The sequence below is a fragment of the Ovis canadensis genome, chromosome 4, assembly GCF_042477335.2.
Source record: "Ovis canadensis isolate MfBH-ARS-UI-01 breed Bighorn chromosome 4, ARS-UI_OviCan_v2, whole genome shotgun sequence".
Taxonomy (NCBI): Eukaryota; Metazoa; Chordata; class Mammalia; order Artiodactyla; family Bovidae; genus Ovis; species Ovis canadensis.
In genome coordinates this window covers 1,133,106-1,154,132 of record NC_091248.1, presented here as the reverse complement: position 1 = coordinate 1,154,132, position 21,027 = coordinate 1,133,106, and the positions used below count along the sequence as shown (strand labels likewise).

General features: G+C 48.3%; 1 long non-coding RNA gene across 1 annotated transcript; it reads left to right on the top strand.

The window, feature by feature from the left end:
• The first annotated feature begins 229 nt into the window (after positions 1-229).
• On the top strand, positions 230-14,677 carry LOC138438755 (uncharacterized). The gene is made up of 6 exons (XR_011256459.1): positions 230-425; positions 1,931-2,037; positions 3,659-3,792; positions 5,828-5,948; positions 11,940-12,773; positions 14,012-14,677. It is a non-coding gene; the product is annotated as an uncharacterized lncRNA (long non-coding RNA).
• Positions 14,678-21,027: the final 6,350 nt, after the last annotated feature.

The following is a 21,027-nucleotide window of genomic DNA, read 5'->3' as shown; positions in this document are numbered from 1 at the left end:
TCTGCCCGCCAGGGTCTGGCTCTATAGACTATCATGGCTGTCCTAGGTCATCTTTGCTTTCTATAGTCATAGTTTTATCCCTAAATCATAGACAGATCAGCTGAGAAAAAGCTTGGATTGTCTCGGTGGGGTGGATTTGCTTGTCCTTGTGTTTCACCTGGAGGCAGTCGCGGTCCCGCGGGCCTGTCCTGGAAGGGGGCGTGGGGGTGGGGCGCACCGTGAGCGCGTCGGGGGCGGGGCGAGCCTGGGCGGCTGGTCAGGAGCGCGGCTCACGTGAGCGGGTCTGGGGCGGGATGAACATGGCGGCGCGTCGGGGGCCAGGGCTCTCAGGGCTCGCCATTGCAGCTGGGAATGCTCGTTTCGTGGGCTCCTGGGTCCCCGTCGATTGGCATCCAGCGAGTAGAGCGCAGGGCTGTGGGCCACAGGTAAGGGAACTCGGACTGGGTGGAGCAGGGAACCATGTATTCTGCCCTCTTTGTTTGCAGTCTCGGAGCCGACTAAAATGGCGGTCGCAGAAAAGCCTCGCCTTTGGGGCCAAGGGTTTTGCCGCTTTACCCCTTTGCATAAAGCTCAGACCCGCGCGGTTTTCCCAAGCAGCCTAGTGTGTTGCTTCCTACAGGCCTGGAGAGGATAACAGGCAGGAAGGCCAGGGGTCTCCAGCCAGAGAAAATAGACTGCAAGTGTCAGACGTTTTTTTCTCTGTCTTAAGAGGCAGGAGGAGACAAAAGAGTGCTGCATTTTTTTTTCTCCATCTTGATACAAATTTAAAAGGAGGTTTCTCTGAAAATTCTGTGTTGCCATGACCACTCCTGGCTCCACCTGAATTTAACTTTTCTCAAACCTTGAACTAAGCAATGCATTTTTCTTATGGAAATGTTTGTCTTAAGGTATGCTAATGTGCTATGTATTTACCCAAGGCTCTGTCTTCAGGTCACTTCCCCCTAAAGGCTCAGAAACGACTTGACAAACCAGTATGTTTTACTCATACCTTGTTCTCTTAATCTATGTGAATGAAACTATATATTTGCTTGGAAATCTGCCTTTCTTCAAGATTCATGTCCATCATTTTATGGCCTGGGATGACTCATCTGCTGCCAATGTTATCTCAATGCTTGCTGTGGGTGAGGGGCCTGGTGCCACTCTCTGAGACATTGTCTTTCTTTCATTAGCAGACTGCTAGTGGCTCTATAACATCTGGCTAAAGACTAGCAGGGGGTACTCTTTCTTCCCCCTTTTAATGTCTATGTCAGCAGCTCTCTCGATCTCTTTTATACTTTAATAAAACTTTTAAACAGAAAACCTCTGAGCCATCAAGCTTCTTCACTTGCCCTGGATTGAATTCTCTGGAGGCCGAGAATGCTGGCATCTTTTGTGGTTTAGCAGCCACGTTTCAGCCTTTTGTAATTCATATTGAATCTTCATTTCAGATTGAAGATGCCTTCCACGGTATTGCCAACTGAAGCCTTTTCATCACTATGGAGTATCTGTCCATGTCTTTAGGGTATTTTTCAGCAATCATGTATCATTTCCAGTGTGCCAGTCTTGTCATCCTCATTCTGTCCATAGCAAAGTCTTTTATTACTGTTGATATGATTGAAAGGGAATTGTTTGTTTAAATTCCCTTTCAGATTGTTATTTGCTGGTGTATACAGATAACACTGTGTCATCATTCATTTGTATCAGTTTGGACAGCTTGATAGTTGTCTTTAGTTTCTTTAATTTCTCATAATTTAAGATGACCCTGGCTCATATATTTACAGTCTCACCCCTAGTCTCAGTCATTTCTTCAAAGAACTGTCCCTTTATTAACATTACATTATTTTTGACTGTGCTGGGTCTTTATTGCTCGTTTGTCTAGTTGTAGTGAGCAGAGGCTACCCTCTAGTTGCTGTGCCATGGCTTCTCATTGCAGTGCTTTCTCTGTTTGCAGAACTTGGGCTCTGGAGCATGCAAACTTCAAGAGTTGTTCAAGGGCTTCGTTGTCCCTGGGTGTGTGGAATCTTCTACACAGGGATTGAACCCGTGTTCCCTGCATCGGTAGGCAGATTCTTTACCACTGGGCCATCAGAGATGTTTCCTGTTCCCTTTTATTAGAGAATGATATTTAAAACATACATGTAGGAGCTCAATATGCTCACCTTTGAACATATTCAGTTAAAGGTAATTTGTGATGTCTCCAACCTGATCCACCACGACATGGACATTGTAACGTTTCCTTTTGTTTATCTGTAACTTTGCCTTCCAATGGTAAGATACCTGGCTTCCACCGCTTGTCATACACAGAATTCAGTGCTTGTCCCATGTGGTTACTGAAAAAAAAAAACCTGTCAGATTGTCTTTCAAAGGGGGCTCTGCATGCATTGCACCAGTATCTTGAGTATGTTTTTGTATGATAGTTTACTATCAGTATACCCTCAGTGGCCTATTTCAGTCACTACCAATTATGAATGGGCTTGTTTGCTCTAGTGTTCTTGGACAATTTGAGTACAGTTTCTTTGTCAGATATGCATTTTTTTAGGAAAACAGTTTTATTGATTGTTGGCTGTGTTGCATCTTTGTGTGTGGGCTTTTCTCTAGTTTTGGTGAGCATGGGCCATAACTAGTGGTTTGCAGGCTTCTCACTGCAGTGTCTCCTCTTGTTGAGGGGCACAGGCTCACGGGCTTCAGTGGCTGCAGCATGTGAACTCGGCATCGTGGCTTCCAGGATCTAGAGCACAGGTTCGGCTGTTGTGGCACACAGACTCCATAGGATGTGGGATCTTCCCATCCTAGGGATCGCACATGCATCTCCAGCACTGGCAGGTGGATTCTTTACTATGGAACCACCAGGGCATATTTTAGATTCTAGTTTTCCACACATGTATCTAGTGAAAGAGGCCAGGATCAAGAGGCATGGCAGCTGGGAATCCTCAGCCCCAGCTCTGGTGTGCTATCCAAAGCTCTGGGGCCTTTGGTGAGCAGCTCAGCTTCCCTGGGACTGTTTCCTCCCATCAGAAATGCCCTGCTTTTGGACTGTAGCCCACCAAGCTCCTCTATCCCTGGGATTTCTGAGACCAGAGTACTGTAGGTGGTGCCATTTCCTTCTCTGCTGCTGCTGCTGCTGCTGCTGCGGCTGCGTCGCTTCAGTCGTGCCTGACTCTGCGCGACCCCATAGACAGCAGCCTACCAGGCTCCTCTGTCCCTGGGATTCTCCAGGCAAGAACACTGGAGTGGGTTGCCATGTCCTTCTCCAGTGCATGAAAGTGAAAAGTGAAAGTGAAGTCACTCAGTGAAGTCGTGTCCGTCTCTTAGTGACCCCGGGGTTGCAGCCTACCAGGCTTCTCTGTCCATGGGATTCTCCAGGCAATGGTACTGGAGCGGGCTGCCATTGCCATTTCCTTCTCTACAAGATAACGTTTTGAAGATATTTTCTCCTGGATATTGCTTTTGATGAAGGAAGGGGGATCCCTTCCCAGGGCTTGAGAGTGAGTTCTTGTCTGACACTGGGCAATGAGTTGTCTGAGGAGAGGAGTGCTGTCCAAGCGAGAGGCTTTATTGGGAAGGGCTGCCGGGGTGGAGGGCAGGAGGGTGAGGGAAACGGAGAGAACCACTCTGTCACGTGGCTCACAGTCTCAGGTTTTATGGTCATTGGGTTAATTTCTGGTTTGTCTCTTGCCAGGCATTCTGAATTGGGATCTCTCTTGGGGGCACACGCATCACTCAGCTGAGATGGATTCCAGCAATGTGGATCCTGGGAGGTTGGTAGGACCTCTGAACTGGAGCCTCCCATCACCTGACCTCTCCAGAATTCTGGTTGGTGGTAGCTTGTTCGTTCCTTGTTCCTTCCCAGGGCCTCCTGTTGTAAGATGACTCCTGCAAGTGTTTTCTTTTCTCTGTTGCCTGGCCAGGGTGGGTGGTCCGTGGTTCATTTAACAGTTTGTTTTTGGTTCTCTTGAGTAAGGTCCTCCACGGGGTAAATGTATGAAATGATAAAAGGCAATGTTTTAACTAATTTATATTCATAATTTGGTAAGTTGGCTTGTTTTGTGTATGTTAGACCTGATTACCAGACCAAAGGTCATGTAGAACTTTAGTAGTTTTCTAAAATTCTATAGTTTTTAAAATGGAGTTACCTTGTTGCAAAGTTTGTGTTTATGTTCAGATTTTTTAAAAGTTATTTCTTTTTAGTTGATTGATCATTGCTTTACAATATTGGTTTGATTTGTCATACATCCACATTAGGTGTACCTATGTCCTCTTGCTCTTGAATCTCCCTCCCACCTCGCACGCATTCCCACCTCTCCAGGTTACTACTGAGCCCCAGTTTGAGTTCCCTGAATCATACAGCAAATTCCCATTGGTTGTCTATTTACAAATGTAGGTGTACCTGCATCCATGCTGCTCTCTCCATTCATCTCACCCTCTCCCTCTTGTTCCCCACCCTCGTCTGTAAGTCTGTTCTCTATGTCTGCACCTCCATTGCTGCTCTGTGAACAGACTCGTCAGTACCATCCTTCTAGATTCCATGTTTTTCTCTCTTTGACTGACTTCCCTCCCCTTTATTAGAACAAACTCAAATGTGTTCCTTTTTATGGCTGCATTCCATGCAGGCTCTGATTGTTCCTTAGCCATGTTTTGCGGAGGGTCATGGAGCTATTCTGCTCCATTTCAGTTTGGGCTTCCAGTCTGAGTGCTCGCAGCAGAGCTGCTTCTGGGTGAGCCCTCTGAGGTCTGTGAGCACCGGGCTGCCCGCTCTTCTCTTGTGGCCCGCAGGGGGCGCCAAAGGCCCCTCTGACCCGCGGGCGCAGGACGCTTTGCCTTTAGACTCTGCTCCGTGAGCAGCTGGCGGGAGCTTTGTCTCCTCAGGACCATCGGGGCTCAGGCTTCTGGATAACAGGGCTGCATCCAGGCTGAGAGGAGCAGGGTTGCCTCAGTGCCCACCAGCAGGGAGGCGCTGCAAGAGCGAAAAATGAGGATGGAGTAGACGTTTCCTGTGTCCAGCTGAGGGCTGACTGGAGGTCCATCTCAGAGGACTCAGGGGGAAAGAGCTCCGTGTGCAAAGCGGTGGGTTTTCAGTTAGATTTGCCTTAGATGATGTAGAGGATGAACACTGATGTTCTTCCGTGTAGGTGGCCATTTTCCTGTCACTGTTTCTTGAGAAGACTGTCCTTTCCTCTTCGCTCGTTCCTGGTTTGATTTTCAGGAACTGACCATGTACAGGTGGGTTCGTTTCTGGGCTCTCTATTCTCTCCTGGAGTCCATGTGTCTGTGTTCCTGCCAGTTCCTCACTGTGGTGGTCACTACAGCTCCGTGATGTAGTTTGAAGAGGGATAGGAAGATGCCTCCAGCTGTGTTCCTCTTTCTCAGAGTCTTTTTGGCCGTTTAAGGTCCTGTTCAACAGTAGCAGCCTAATATTAGGAATATTTCTATTTCTGTGAAAAATGCCATTGAATATTATTTTGTGATTGCAGTCCGTGTATTTGTTGATGACTTTGGTTGGAATGGACCTTTTAATTCCTCATTGTTCCAGTGCATGAGCGTGGAATAATTTTCTGTGTGTTTGTATTTTCTTTGGTTTCTTTATCAGTGCCTTCTAGTTTTCTGACTACTGGTTTTTTATGTTCTTGATTAAGTTTGTTGCTAGATGTTTTATTTAAGTGGGATTTTCTTAATATTTTTTTCTGATTGTTATTAGTGTATAGAAATGCAAGTGATTTTTGGACTGTAAAGGGTAGTATTTTATGATTGTAAATTAATCCAAAATGATTCAGCTTTACTGAATGTAGTCTAACAACTTTTTGTGAAGTGATGTGGAACATTTTATCTGTAAGATCTGTTTCTCCTGCAGTAGGTCATCCAGAGGACCCAAGACATGGTGGTTACTAATAGACTTCCCACACTACTTCTTCATTCCACGTGGACTCCTTCACGGGCAGTGAGCATCGCAGCTTCCCTTGAACTTCATCTGGGTAAGTCTTGGCCTGTATCAGAAAGTTTCCTGCCTGTCTGCTCTAAATTTCTTTTGTGGTATTGACATGGTTGTTTTGAAACCTAGTATACTTTCCAGTCATTTAAAATGTACAGAAAATGCCTAGCAATGGGAACAAGTGCTAGCATTTGCCACATCATCTAAAATACTCTATGTGTTTTATCCAAAATGGGTACCTTCTGCAGAACCAGCACATAATCTCCAAAATCAGGAAATCATATGGTACCTACATTATAATGTAATCCACTGCCCCACTTCCACTTTTAGCAATTGTTCAAGTGTATGAATATATCTTTTGTTTCCATCGTCATCCTTTTTTCTTTATTTAGAGTGTTACTGAGATTTTCAGTTATTTGGACAAACTTGATGGATTGAAAGCAGACATGGTGAATAAGGGTTCTGGGTGGCCTTTTCTATGTGGATTTCTTTTTCACTGAAGATGGTTTTAATATTTATTCATGTGGTAACATGTATGAATCCTGCATTCTTTCTCCCCCCCCCCCATAGTAATTAAAAATAAATAATATGCCATTTACCATTTAGATATTTGTAAGCATACAGTGTTGTAGCAGACAACCTTTTCTTGTTTTGCAAACCAGTTTAATAATGTGCACCTTGTGCGTGCTTTGGAGAAACTCAGGAAACTGAGTCAGTGACTGAAATGGCCCAAGATATCACCTTAGATTCCATCTTCATCTGAAAACAAAACAGGCACTTTCTGGTGGTCCAGTGGCTGAGACTGGACACTCCCAAAGAAGGAGGCCCAGGTTCATTCCCTGATCCAAGAGCTAGATCTCCCATGCCACAAAGGAGAATTTGCATGTTGTAGCTAAATATCTGGCTTACCTCAATGAAGGTTGACCTGGCGCAGCCAAATTAAAAAAGAAACAAATATTTTACAGATACAACCAAAGGAAAGGAAGGGTATGGTTGTTGTGCAGATTTACGGCTTAGCTTTCCCTATCGATAGAAAAGAAAAAAGAGTTTCAAAAGACTGTGTCTCATCCTTCTATCTGGCATATAGAGAGGATTCCTTTGAAATGAGATTTCTCTGGTAAATGTGACTCACAGAAGAGCTGTCTTGAACTTGGGTTTCAGAGATGATCATGTGTCCTCTAAAAAAAAAAGTTAATTGGGTCCCACTAATTCTCATGCTGAGGTGGTATATTTTGTGGTAGCATTTGCTCCCCTTCACTTTGGATGTATCCCCATTTGTTTACACTGTCATCTACTGAAGACATCCTGATATTTGAAAGTTTTTAGTTATTACAAGTAGAGCTGTTGTATATAATCATGTGATACTTTTTGTCTGGACGTTTTCAAAGCTGTTTAGTAAGTGCTAGCCATATAGTATTCAGGTCACAGGTGAGCTTTGTTTAGCTGTGGAAAAATCCAGCTATGTTTCTCTGTGGCATGTGGGATCTTCTGGGGTAAGGGATCAAACTAGAGTGTCTTGCATTGTCAGGCAGATTCTTTACCACTGAGCCACCGGAGAAGTTGTGCCCTACCCCCGTTTTTTTTTTTTTGAGTTTACTGGATCTAATAGGTGTGCAGTGCTACCTCACTGTTATTTTAGTTTGTAATTTCCTAATGATATGTGATTTTGAGTCTTTTTGATAGGCTTATTTGCTATCTTTATATTTTTGTAGGCCAGGTGTTTAGGTGTATACATTTTTTATGAGATTGTTCTAGATTTTTTGGTATATTTGGAGTACAATCCTTTATCAGATATGTATTTTATAAATATATTTTCCTGTGGCTTGTGTTTAAGTTTTGTGAATAAGGTTTTTCACAGTTTAAATGTCTAATTCTTTAAAGTTAATGTTATATATGTTTTATATCCTTTTTTGGATAGACTTTAGTGTGTTGTTGTTGTTGTTGTTAAATTTTATAAGCAGAAGTGAGGTACTGTAGATACAGTTTTAAGCTAAGCTGAGGTACCATAGATACAGTTTTGCCTTTTGTCTGTTAAGAAGTTTGAGTGAGTTTGGTGTACACTGTATATAACATTATGTCTACATTCATTTGACTGGATATAGCTTCCAATTATTTGTCTAATTGGTTTTGGAGATATCACGGGAAGTCAGTTTTTCCAAGGGAAACTGAGGTCCATGAAACATGAACTCTTTTCGATCGGTCGGAATCACTCTCTGCTATTTCTGACAGATTTGACTTGTTTGGATATCTCATATGAGTGGAATCACAGAACGTTTGTCTTTTCTTGGTCTGGTTTATTTCACATGATCTAATGACCATAAGGTTTGTCCACATTGTCGCATTGTCAGAATTACTGACTTTGAAGGGCCGAATCAGATTCCATTGTGTGTATACCACAGTTTGTTTATGGAATTGGCTGCCATGGACACTTAGATCACTTCTGTTTGTTTGCCAGTGTGAATCATGCTGTTGTGAGTATGACGGAAGAAGTATCCATTTTTTCAGCCCCCTTTCCCAATCCTTTTGGGTACATAGCTTGAATTGGAATCGAACTATGTATTTATTCCATGTGTTTGTTTTGGAGTCATTTCTGTAATGTCTTGCAGAGTGGCAGCACCATTTAATGTACTTTTTCGTATGGTGGAATACCGTTCAAGCTTCTGAATATACCTTGTGTTGCATATTCAGTCTCCCACCAACGGACACTTGAATGAGTTCTACCTTTGAGCTATTGTGAATGTCACTATGAGTATTTGTGTACCAGTTTTTGTTTGAATTATTAACAAGTACATTACTATATATAAAAGAAGCCACAAGGACCTACTGTACAGTTTAGGAAACTATTAAATATCTTATGATAATGTATAATGGAAGAGAATCTCAAAAGGAATATATGAAAAGCACATAGTAACCATGATATTTATTGTGCCAACACTATGAGTTATCATAGCACTACTCAACGTGTATTTATACATGTCAGTAAAATATTCACATCTGTAAGGATATTATAAAAAATTATATAAAAAATCAAGAATTCAAACAGAGATTAAATAAACTTCCTGTCATTGCTCATCATCATTTATACATTCATACTACCTGTAACACTCATTGTATAAGTGCTGGACTAGCAATTGATGTTCTCGTAAACCAAGAGATTGTGAAGGTGTAAGGAAATATAGCTTATTGAATTCCTTAATGAAGGATTATAGAACTCTATGTCCATGAAGTGAATGAAATTCCATTTTATTGAACCACATTCTTACTAGAGTGATGAGCTTCCACCCCACCCAACGTTAGTTCACAATGAAATCCTGCAGTCCTCTGGCCTCAATGTCTGCTTCCTGCTACCGAGAAAGAAAAGATGAGGAAGTCCTGACAAAACCGATGCTATTTTTCTTTTTCTGATTTGTATTTTATCGCAGGGCTTGGCAAAAAGAGGGCCCAACCTGTTTTTAGAGTTCCATCCCAAGGGTCCCTCTGGCATGTTCCCTATGTTGACAAAGTGCTGATTATTTTCAACAAAGGACAATGATCTGCACTTCACTATCTGTTGCTTGAGCTGGAATAGCGGGCATCCCTTGAAGTGCATTCCTTCATGCTGAAGTAGGCATCCCTGAAGCAATAGTATAAGAGGAACACATTTATCACGTAGACATCGCAGCCCATGCATTTGTAATAATTTTTCAGTTATACCCATCATCATCGGAGGAACTGACTTGTCCCAGTAACAACGAGAGTACCCAGTATAACAGTTCCTTGACTTATGAGTACTTCCTATGAGTACCCTTATGAGTACTTCTTCCAATGTTGTTTCTCCTACTTTGGTCATGAACAGTAGAAGCTGATGGCAGTGGTCCTTGAAATGTATGTCGATTCCTAGGTGGCACAGTTGATAAATAAAAAATCTGCCTACCAGTGCAGGAGGGGGAAGTGATGTGGGTTTGATCCCTGGTTCAGGAAGATAACAATTCATACACATGTTTTATGTGAACCAGTTTGATACTCATGAGTTTTTTCTTCTGTATACAGAAAAACAAATGCTGTTCAAGGACACTGAAAGAACCCTGATGTTGAAAATCAGATCTGTATTGTGAGCAATGCTTAGATATCCATGAGTCGAAGCATAGTATTATGCCTATCATCCTTGTATTTCTCTCAGTGAAATATGTTGAGGAAAACTCTTCATTCGTGGTCTAGATTCACGAAGAAGCTAAATAGCATTCATCCTTTACGTTGACAACTGTGAATTTAAATCTCCTGTGAATCCTATGTGACAACCACACATACCAACATGAGTTATCAGTATTATATCAATATTTTTAGTCCTATTGTATGTCAACTAAAAAAATCAGTATATAATTGTACATGAAGTCAAGACATAAAATCAGTGCAAATACAAAATGTTCCATCCTTTGAGAAAGGGAGAAAAACATCTCTGTGCTTAGCCTATTGCATTTTTATGTATTAGACCCTTAAGTAGTTTATTCACCACACCCTGTGAATGATTCACAAATCTTCAGAGAAGAAAGGATCATTTCTCTTGAACAATGAGTAGTTCAACTATTCTCAAAGCAAAGCCATAAGTGAGTCTTATTTTGGGTGAGACCATGAAAACTCAGCGTTTTCATTATGCTTGTGCTTATGATGGGAGGAGGTCTGAGAAAGCACTTCTGAAGGTTTATTCATACCAGTCGTTCTCATATGTATCGAGTCTTTAAAGGTCGAATCACCAAGGTGTTGCTTCTACACTTGTACTAGGCTGAGCAGCAACATTCCCTTTCTCCGTAAGTGCAGTAGACGTGTTCCCAACCTGTCTGTCTTCTGTCCTCTGGAGTATGCATTGCTTGAGCTCATCACAGCCTAGTAGATGGAAATCATCAGGATATTCTGGAAACCCTTTTTATTTCAGTCTGTTCAGGAGGTTACCACTGCTGCAAACCTCTGGATTTTACCAAGCGCTTTTAACAACCTCAGATGAAGGATATAAGTCAACACTGGTGACAGCCACGGGCTTCCATGGCCTATCCATGATTGTTGGCTTTGCTTTCATAATCATCCTGTTTCTTATACCAGCTAAACTGTCAGTGTATTTTTTAATTACCATTTTATCTTTGATGGTTTTTAGAGCTATTATGGATTTTCCTATATATCTTCACTTATCGGTGAGGGTCTTATGTTAGTAGTAGTTATGACAACTGACTTTCTGTCTGTTAGCTGTGGCAGAATAAAAAAAGAATGACCCACTGTATATTATTAATATTATGTATCAATATATTGTTAGTTTTATTGTTTGCAGTCATCCAATTCCAAGTTTCTGAAATAAACTTTCAGAAAAATCACATCCTTTTGAATGCCCATTTGACTGAATAGGAGCACGGAAATGTTCTTCCATAAAATTGTTTACAGTTTCCATTCCGTTTCTCCTGTTTGATGTAGATATTGGCCTTTGGTTCTATCAGTAGCTTTGCAAGTAAAAAAAAAAAATTAATTAGAGCTCGTATGGTAATTTTACTGTTAGCAATAAGTTTAGCATAAAATGAACACAGAAGAGGTTACAGTAGACCAAATATGAAAGTCAGTTTAAAAGAAAACATAGTGTTGAATGTTTACAGTAGGAATATAGTTATGAAGTTCCTTTATTATTATTCTATCCTTTCCTTTTGTTTTGCAGGGGTGTTAATGTACAGATTCCAGTACTATGGCTAGAGCGAATAATAGTATCATTATTCTTGAGAGCAACTCTACTAAGTCTTCACGCTCATGTCACTCAAGGTTTTTTAATACCTATTATGTTAGTCGTGTTTGTAGTTTGTGAAGTCACATAAGTTGCATTCATTCAAGCAATAGTATCAAACAGCTATGGCATCAATTATAGATGTGAATCGATATCGAATGTGAATCCATTTCACTGTGACAAGTTATTATTGTAGATATTCTATTCATGCCAGTAACAAAGCTGTGCAGAAATAATACAATGTTTATTAAGAAAATAAGATTTACTAATTTGTTTTATTATTCTATTTCTTTTAAACAGATTTAATGACAACAGGCTCAACTTTTCATTCACTTGTATGACTATGAGCAGTTTGACCAAGTTGAAGAAGATGACTCGTTTGTAGTCTTCCTCATCAGCTCATTCCATCTACTGGCTTTAAAATCATTTAGTACAGAGCTCACCGTCTAGGTGTTCATCCAGTGTTTTGTTTGCTTATCATGCAGGATCATTTTAAAAGGAAAAGTATGTGTGTATGAGTTAGAGCTCTGATCCCAGGAGTCCATGTAGAAGCTTCCCCTGAGAAATGTATCGTTTTTGCACCAATGCTACTGAAATGTGTGAATGTGGTATACCACGCGTCCCAATAAGTGTAAACAGCGTCATAGGCTACTTATTTGAAATGACCAGTACTCATGACATTCCATTCAACTGAGGACTAAATATAGCCAACGTAGGCTGTGTTTGCCAAATAGACTTTGAAGTATTCTTCACACAGTCCTTCATCGATGCCAGTTTTCAGATCGAAGAAACCCTTGCTCCATGAAGTTTGTGAACACATATACTCATGTTTTGTTTGAGATTTTAAAGTCATTCTTCAGTTTTGTTGGAGGAATGGTTCTGTATATGCCCCGTGGATCCCCAAATCCACTGATGTTCATGTGTCTTGGGGCTTCCCAGGTGGTTCTAATGGTAAAGAACATGCAGAACATACCCATGCAGGAGACATGGGAGGTATGGATTCCATCCCTGGGGCAGGAAGATCTCCTGAGGGAGAGCATGGCAACCCCCTCCAGTATCTTTGCCTAGAGAATCTCATGGAGAGAGGAGCCTGGTGGGGCCTAGTCCATATGATCCCAAGGAGTTGGACACAATGTAAGTGACTTCGCACAGCACATGATTCGTTGTCATAGCTAATATAATGGAGATGACATAAAAAGAAGCACCAGCGGGCGAAAGTCAATATCCATCACTTTTAAACTTTGGAATGTATTGTGATATTTTACATCCATATTTGTATGACTTGATAGTTGGAGAATCGATGCATGTGAAGGCCTGGTTGTGTTATATGTATGTTGAGGGAAGATATATTTTTATGTGGTTTGACATATAGGTCCCATTTCATTCGTAGACATATGCATACTCATCACTTATCATCATTTTTTTTTTTGAAAAGACCATTGTTTGGAAAGGTTGTTGTCTAACCATGAAAGATGCTTGAATTCTTGGGCTCCTTAGAGGAAGAATTCAACCCGGGGCCAGTGATGAGGCTTGATCAGTCAGAGCTTTTGTGTCCCAACGTTTTATTAAAGTATAAAAGAGAGAAAGCTTCTGACATAGACATCAGAAGGGGGCAGAAAGAGTGCCCCCCTACTCATCTTTGGCTGGATGTTATCTAGCTACTAGCAGTCTACTCATTAGAGAAAGGAATGGCAGCAGACCCCTCACCCACAAGATATATGGAGATGACCGTGGCACCAGGTGAGTCATCCTGGGCCATAAAACGATTGATATGAGCAAATGGATAGCTTCATTCACATAGATCAGGAGAGCCATGTATGAGTAAAGCATATTGGTTTGTCAAGTCAGTTCTGAGCCTTTAGGCAGAACCTACTTGAAGATAGAGTCTAGGGTAAATACATAGTACATTCACATAGCTTAAGGCAAACCTTTCCATGAGAAAAATGCCTTGGTCAGCTCAAAGTATGAGAAAAGTGAAGTTCAGGCGGAACCAGGTGTCATTATAGCAACACAGAATTGTAAGAGAAAATCTCTGTTTAAATTTGTATCAAGAAGGGGAAAAAAGATAACAGCTTGTTTCCTCCTGCCTCGGAAGTGACAGATAACAACTGTCTGACACTTGCACCCCATTTCCTCCCTTTGGAGACCCCTGGCCTTCCTGGCTGTTACCCTCTCAGTTTCATTCATTGAGCGTTTTCTGCCTTGTGAAACATTGGGCATAGAAGTATGTGTTTATTTAGGGGTATTTCATCCAATTTCATTTAAATGCATATGTGAATTAGAAAGTTTGACATGCTGTTGCTTTGTATACCGATTGGGAAATGTGAGCCTCCAAGCTTAATTTAGTTTTTCATGTTCATTTTTCTTTTTAGGGGTACAAAGAAAAATAATATGACTGTTAAGATCAGCTTTCGTATTTTTTGCCAAATATGAATTGGGATCACATCGATCAGAGATGAGTCTGTGCATGAAAGCCCTAATAACTAATGCTAATTGACTTCACTACCATGGGATGTTTTCATATCTATTGAGGATTTACTTCATGTATTTCGATTTTAACTTTCTGTCTTACAGCCTTGTTTGTAGATCAAAGCTATTTGAAATTGTCATCTGGTTTCAAATGGCTTGTGAGGTTATTCATGAGTGGTTCATAAAACCGAATGGATTGTACGTAGCCATACTTTGTTGTCATTCTATGAATTTGAAGAATGTCTGAAGAATGTCTGCAGTTATGCCTTAAAGATTCATACAATTGATGTCCAATATTTATCTCAAAAGACTTGCTTTCAATTTGTAGTTTCCTATGCGTATGTCTTTCTTTATGGATTTGGGTAGAACTTGTATTGGAACACTGAAAAATCTGTGATATCAACCGTGCTGACCTTTCTGGTGGTCATCATTAAGATTTTCACGCTCTATGGATCCTAGTGGAAACAGGTGCTGTTCATCCTACTTTTGTGAAGATTGAACTCATCGTAGAAAGTGGAATTTGTTGAAATATTTATGGTATAAATAAATCTTGTCTCTATAATTACCCAGAGTCCTGGTGCGTATTTGATTGCTAAGTTATAAAATGTATGAGATAGATGTGATCCATCAATGGCGACTGGATAAGTGGTGGAGAGGTATTTTGGTGATGCAAGAGATTTAAATGATATGATCATAGTATTTATATCCCTTTTATGTGGATAATGGGTCTTGGATCCATGTTTGAAACCTTACAACCTCGTCTTTTGTTATGCATGGGAAGTGTCAAAAATGAAGAAGATGCGGGTAGGTACTTCAAGGGTAAGTATAGGGCTGAGGGCGTGACTATGATGTGGGTTAGGGTTAGGATGTGGATGGGGGTCCGGTTAGGGTAGGGTAAAGGTTAGAGTTCGTGGAGGAGCCCTCCAAACTTGTTAGGGTGAGGGGTGAGGTGTGAGGGTTCAGGATGAGGGTGAGGGTAAGGATTCAGGGTGAGGGTTAGGATTCAGGATGAGGGTGAGGATTCAGGGAGAGGGTGAGGGTGAGGGTTCAGGGAGAGGGTGAGGGTGAGGGTTCAGGGAGAGGGTGAGGGTGAGGGTTCAGGGTGAGGGCGTGGGTGAGGGTAAGGGTTCGGGGTGAGGGTTCAGAGTGAGCGTTCAGGGTGAAGGTGTGGGCCTCACATCTGATACAGGATTGTACTCCAAATATACCCATCCCTTCCCTTGAACAGACCTCTCACTATGGGAGCCCTTGGCAGTGTGGAACCCACCGGCCCCTAAGGCCTCCCAAAGGACGCCTGGGGCCTAGGTGCAAAGGCAATACAGGAGTGGAGCTGAGGCCAGGAAGGCGCCAGTGGCGTCTCCCAACTTCGCAAAGGCTGCTCCTTCCTGGGTAGGAAGCCTAGCAGCGAGGCAAGTCTGGGCAAGGTTCGCCCAGGGCAGAGCAGCCTCGCACCAGGAACTCTGCCAGATCGGGCCTCTGAGCAGAGCTGGAGCTCTGCCATCCTGGAGGCGCACTCGACTCCGCCCAAGCAGGGCTTGCAGCCTAAGGCGGCTGGGCTGCTTCGTCTTCCCCCTAGGAAGCTCGATTCCCGCATGCTGTTCACTCGGCTTCCAGGCGCCGGCTCCCTGCCCCTCCTTACGGTCTAGGATCAGGGGCTGCTTCCCCTGAGCTGGGGCTGTGGGCAGGAGCCCAGACACACAGGTGCAGGACCCAACCACCTGCACACGTCTCTGCTGGAGAGGAGAGCGCTAGGGAACCTACGTGTGTGAGGCAGCTACTGGGCGCCCACGGAGTCAGACTCGAGGTGTGCGGGGCTCCAGAGCCCCGCCAGGGGTCCAAGGAGCCTGGTGCTCACCGTGCGGCGCTGAGTCTGGGCTGTCAAGCAACCGCTGGAGGAGACCTGCACTTGCCCTTCCCTTGCCTCTGACAGAGCTCTCCCTGCTGGAGCCCTTGGCAGTGTGCAACCCACCGGCCCCTAAGCCATCCCCAAGGACGCCTGGTGCAAAGGCAAGGCAGGAGCAGAGCTGAGGCCAGGAAGGCGACAGTGGCATCTCCCAGGCTCAAGGAGCCTGCTCCTTCCATGGCAGGAAGCCTAGCAGCCAGGCAAGTCAGGGCAAGGCTCGGCCAGGGCAGAGCAGCCTCAGACCAGGAACTCTGCCAGATCGGGCCTCTGAGCAGAGCTGGAGATCTGCCATACTGGAGGCGCGCTCAGATCCAGCCAAGCAGGGCTTGAGCCGCACGTGGCTGGGCTGCCTCTTCTTACCTCGAGGAGGCTTGCCACCTTGAATGCTCTTCCTTCGGCTTCCAGGCGCGGAAGCTCTGTGCCTCCTGCAGGTCTTGGCTCAGGGGCTGCTTGCCCTGAGCTGGGGCTGTGGGCGGGAGTCAAGACACGCAGGGGCATACCCCAAACTGCTGCACACTTCTCTGCTGGGGAAGAGAGTGCAAGGGAACGACATGTGAGAGGCAGCTGATCGGCACCCACGGAGTCAGCCTCCAGGTATGCCGGGATGGAGACCCCAGCCAGTGGCCCTGGGAGGTGCGTTTCTTCGTGCGGCGCTGAGTCTCGGCGACCAAGCAACCGCTGGAGGATCCCTGCACTTGCCCTTCCCTTCCCTCTCACAGAGCTCGCCCTGCCTGAGCTCTTGGCAGCATGCAAGCCACCGGCCCCTAAGCATTACCCACGGACGCCTGGGGTCTAGGTTCAAAGGCAAGGCAGATGAGGAGCTGAGGTCAGGAAGGCGCCAGTGGCGTCTCCCAGGCTCACGCAGCCTGCTCCTTCCTGGGCAGGAAGCCTAGCAGTGAGGCAAGTCTGGGCAAGGCTCGCCCAGGGCAGAGCAGCCTCGCGCCAGCAACTCTGCCAGATCGGGCCTCTGAGCAGAGCTGGAGCCCTGCCGTCCTGGAGGCACACTCGGCTCCAGCCAAGTAGGGCTTGAATCAAAGGGGGCTGGGCTGCCTCTTCTTCCCTCGAGGAGGCTCGCCTCCCCGCCAGCTGTTCACTCGGCTTCCAGGTGGGGGCGCTCTGCGCCTCCTGCAGGTCTTGGCTCAGGGGCTGCTTGCCCTGAGCTGGGGCTGTGGGCGGGAGCCCAGGCACGCAGGGGCAGGCCCCAACCAGCTGCACACGTCTCTGCTAGGGAGGAGAGCGCTAGGGAAGCTACGTGTGTGAGTCAGCTGCTGGGTGCCCAGGGAGTCAGCCTCCGGGTGTGCGGGGCTGCAGACCCCAGCCAGGGGCCCTGGGAGCCTGGTGCACTCCGTGCGGCGCTGAGTCTGGGCGGCCAAGCAACCGCTGGAGGAGCCCTGCACTAGCCCTTCTCTTCCCTCGCACAGAGCTCTTCCGGCTTGAGCCCGTGGCAGTGTGCAACCACTGGCCCCTAAGCCCTCCCAATGGACGCCTGGGGCCTAGGTGCAAGGGCAAGGCAGGAGCGGAGCTGAGGCCAGGAAGGGGCCAGTGGCGTCTCCCAGCCTCGCGCAGCCGGCTCCTTCCTGGGCAGGAAGCCTAGCAGCGAGGCAGGTCTGGGCAAGGCTCGCCGAGGGCAGAGCAGCCTCGCGCCAGCAACTCTGCCAGATCGGGCCTCTGAGCAGAGCTGGAGCTCTGCCGTCCTGGAGGCGCACTCGGCTCCAGCCAAGTAGGGCTTGAGCCAAACGAGGCTGGGCTGCCTCTTCTTCCCTCGAGGAGTATCACCTACCTCCCAGCTGTTCACTCGGCTTCCAGGTGGGGGCGCTCAGCGACTCGTGCAGGTCTTGGCTCAGGGGCTGCTTGCCCTGAGCTGAGGCTGTGGGCGGGAGCCCAGGCACGCAGGGGCAGGCCCCAACCAGCTGCACACGTCTCTGCTGGGGAGGAGAGCGCTAGGGAAGCTACGTGTGAGAGGCAGCTGCTGGGCGCCCAGGGAGTCAGCCTCCGGGTGTGCGGGGCTGCAGACCCCAGCCAGGGGCCATGGGAGCCTGGTGCACTCCGTGCAGCGCTGAGTCTGGGCGGCCAAGCAACCGCTGGAGGAGCCCTGCACTAACCCTTCCCTTCCCTCGCACAGAGCTCTTCCTGCTGGAGCCCTAGCCACGGGCCCCTAAGCCCTCCCCAAGGACGCCTGGGGCCTAGGTGCAAAGGCGAGGAAGGAGAGGAGCTGAGGCGAGGAAGGAGCCGGTGGCGTCTCCCAGCCTCGCGCAGCCTGCTCCTTCCGGGGCAGGAAGCCTAGCAGCGAGGCAAGTCTGGGCAAGGCTCGCCCAGGGCAGAGCAGCCTCGCGCCAGCAACTCTGCCAGATCGGGGCTCTGAGCAGAGCTGGAGCTCTGCCGTCCTGGAGGCGCACTCGGCTCCAGCCAAGTAGGGCTTGAGCCAAACGAGGCTGGGCTGCCTCTTCTTCCCTCGAGTAGGCTCGGCTCCCCGCCAGTTGTTCACTCGGCTTCCAGGTGGGGGCGCTCTGCGCCTCCTGCAGGTCTTGGCTCAGGGGCTGCTTGCCCTGAGCTGGGGCTGTGGGCGGGAGCCCAGGCACGCAGGGGCAGGCCCCAACCAGCTGCACACGTCTCTGCTGGAGAGGAGAGCGCTAGGGAAGCTACGTGTGTGAGGCAGCTGCTGGGCGCCCAGGGAGTCAGCGTCCGGGTGTGCGGGGCTGCAGACCCCAGCCAGGGGCCCTGGGAGCCTGGTGCACTCAGTGCGGGGCTGAGTCTGGGCGGTCAAGAAACCGCTGGAGGAGCCCAGCACTAACCCTTCCCTTCCCTCGCACAGAGTTCTTCCTGCTGGAGCCCTTGGCAGTGTGCAAGCCACCGGCCCCTAAGCCCTCCCAATGGACGCCTGGGAACTAGGTGCAAGGGCCAGGCAGGAGCGGAGCTGAGGCCAGGAAGGCGCCAGTGGCGGCTCCCAGCCTCGCGCAGCCGGCTCCTTCCTGGGCAGGAAGCCTAGCAGTGAGGCAAGTCTGGGCAAGGCTCGCCCAGGCCAGAGCATCCTCGCGCCTGCAACTCTGCCAGATCGGGGCTCTGAGCAGAGCTGGAGCTCTGCCGTTCTGGAGGCGCACTCGGCTCCAGCCAAGTAGGGCTTGAGCCAAACGAGGCTGGGCTGCCTCTTCTTCCCTCAAGGAGGCTCACCTACCCGCCAGCTGTTCACTCGGCTTCCAGGTGGGGGCGCTCTGCGCCTCCTTCAGTTCTTGGCTCAGGGGCTGCTTGCCCTGAGCTGGGGCTGTGGGCGGGAGCCCAGCCACGCAGGGGCAGGCCCCAACCAGCTGCACACGTCTCTGCTGGGGAGGAGAGCGCTAGGGAAGCTACGTGTGAGAGGCAGCTGCTGGGCGCCCAGGGAGTCAGCCTCCGGGTGTGCAGGGCTGCAGACCCCAGCCAGGGGCCATGGGAGCCTGGTGCACTCCGTGCAGCGCTGAGTCTGGGAGGCCAAGCAACCGCTGGAGGAGCCCTGCACTAACCCTTCCCTTCCTTCGCACAGAGCTCTTCCTGCTGGAGCCCTAGCCACGGGCCCCTAAGCCCTCCCCAAGGACGCCTGGGGCCTAGGTGCAAAGGCGAGGCAGGAGCGGAGCTGAGGCGAGGAAGGAGCCGGTGGCGTCTCCCAGCCTCGCGCAGCCGGCTCCTTCCTGGGCAGGAAGCCTAGCAGCGAGGCAAGTCTGGGCAAGGCTCGCCCAGGGCAGAGCAGCCTCGCGCCCTCAACTCTGCCAGATCGGGGCTCTGAGCAGACCTGGAGCTCTGCCGTCCTGGAGGCGCACTCGGCTCCAGCCAAGTAGGGCTTGAGCCAAAGGAGGCTGGGCTGCCTCTTCTTCCCTCGAGGGGGCTCGCCTCCCCGCCAGCTGTTCACTCGGCTTCCAGGTGGGGGCGCTCAGCGACTCGTGCAGGTCTTGGCTCAGGGGCTACTTGCCCTGAGCTGGGGCTGTGGGCGGGATCCCAGGCACGCAGGGGCAGGCCCCAACCAGCTGCACACGTCTCTGCTGGGGAGGAGAACGCTAGGGAATCTACGTGTGAGAGGCAGCTGCTGGGCGCCCAGGGAGTCAGCCTCAGGGTGTGCGGGGCTGCAGACCCCAGCCAGGGACCCTGGGAGCCTTTTGCACTCCGTGCGGCGATGAGTCTGGGCAGCCCAGCAACCGCTGGATGAGCCCTGCACTAGCCCTTCCCTTCCCTCGCACAGAGCTCTTCCTACTGGAGCCCTTGGCAGTGTGCAAGCCACCGGCCCCAAAGCCCTCCCAAAGGACGCCTGGGGCCTAGGAGGCCAGGAAGGCGCCAGTGGCGTCTCCCAGCCTCGCGCAGCCGGCTCCTTCCTGGGCAGGAAGCCTAGCAGCGAGGCAAGTCTGGGCAAGGCTCGCCCAGGGCAGAGCAGTCTCGCGCCAGCAACTCTGCCAGATCGGGCCTCTGAGCAGAGCTGGAGCTCTGCCGTCCTGGAGGCGCACTCGGCTCCAGCCAAGTAGGGCTTGAGCCAAACGAGGCTGGGCTGCCTCTTCTTCCCTCGAGGAGGCTCGGCTCCCCTCCAGCTGTTCACTCGGCTTCCAGGTGGGGGCGCTCTGCGCCTCCTGCAGGTCTTGGCTCAGGGGCTGCTTGCCCTGAGCTGGGGCTGTGGGCGGGAGCCCAGGCACGCAGGGGCAGGCCCCAACCAGCTGCACACGTCTCTGCTGGGGAGGAGAGCGCTAGGGAAGCTACGTGTGTGAGTCAGCTGCTGGGCGCCCAGGGAGTCAGCCTCCATGTGGGCGGGGATGCAGACCCCAGCCAGGGTCCCTGGCAGCCTGGTGCACTCCCTGCGGCGCTGAGTCTGGGCGGCCAAGCAACCGCTGGAGGAGCCCTGCACTAGCCCTTCTCTTCCCTCGCACAGAGCTCTTCTGGCTTGAGCCCTTGGCAGTGTGCAAGCCACTGGCCCCTAAGCCCTCCCAATGGACGCCTGGGGCCTAGGTGCAAGGGCAAGGCAGGAGCGGAGCTGAGGCCAGGAAGGCGCCAGTGGCGTCTCCCAGC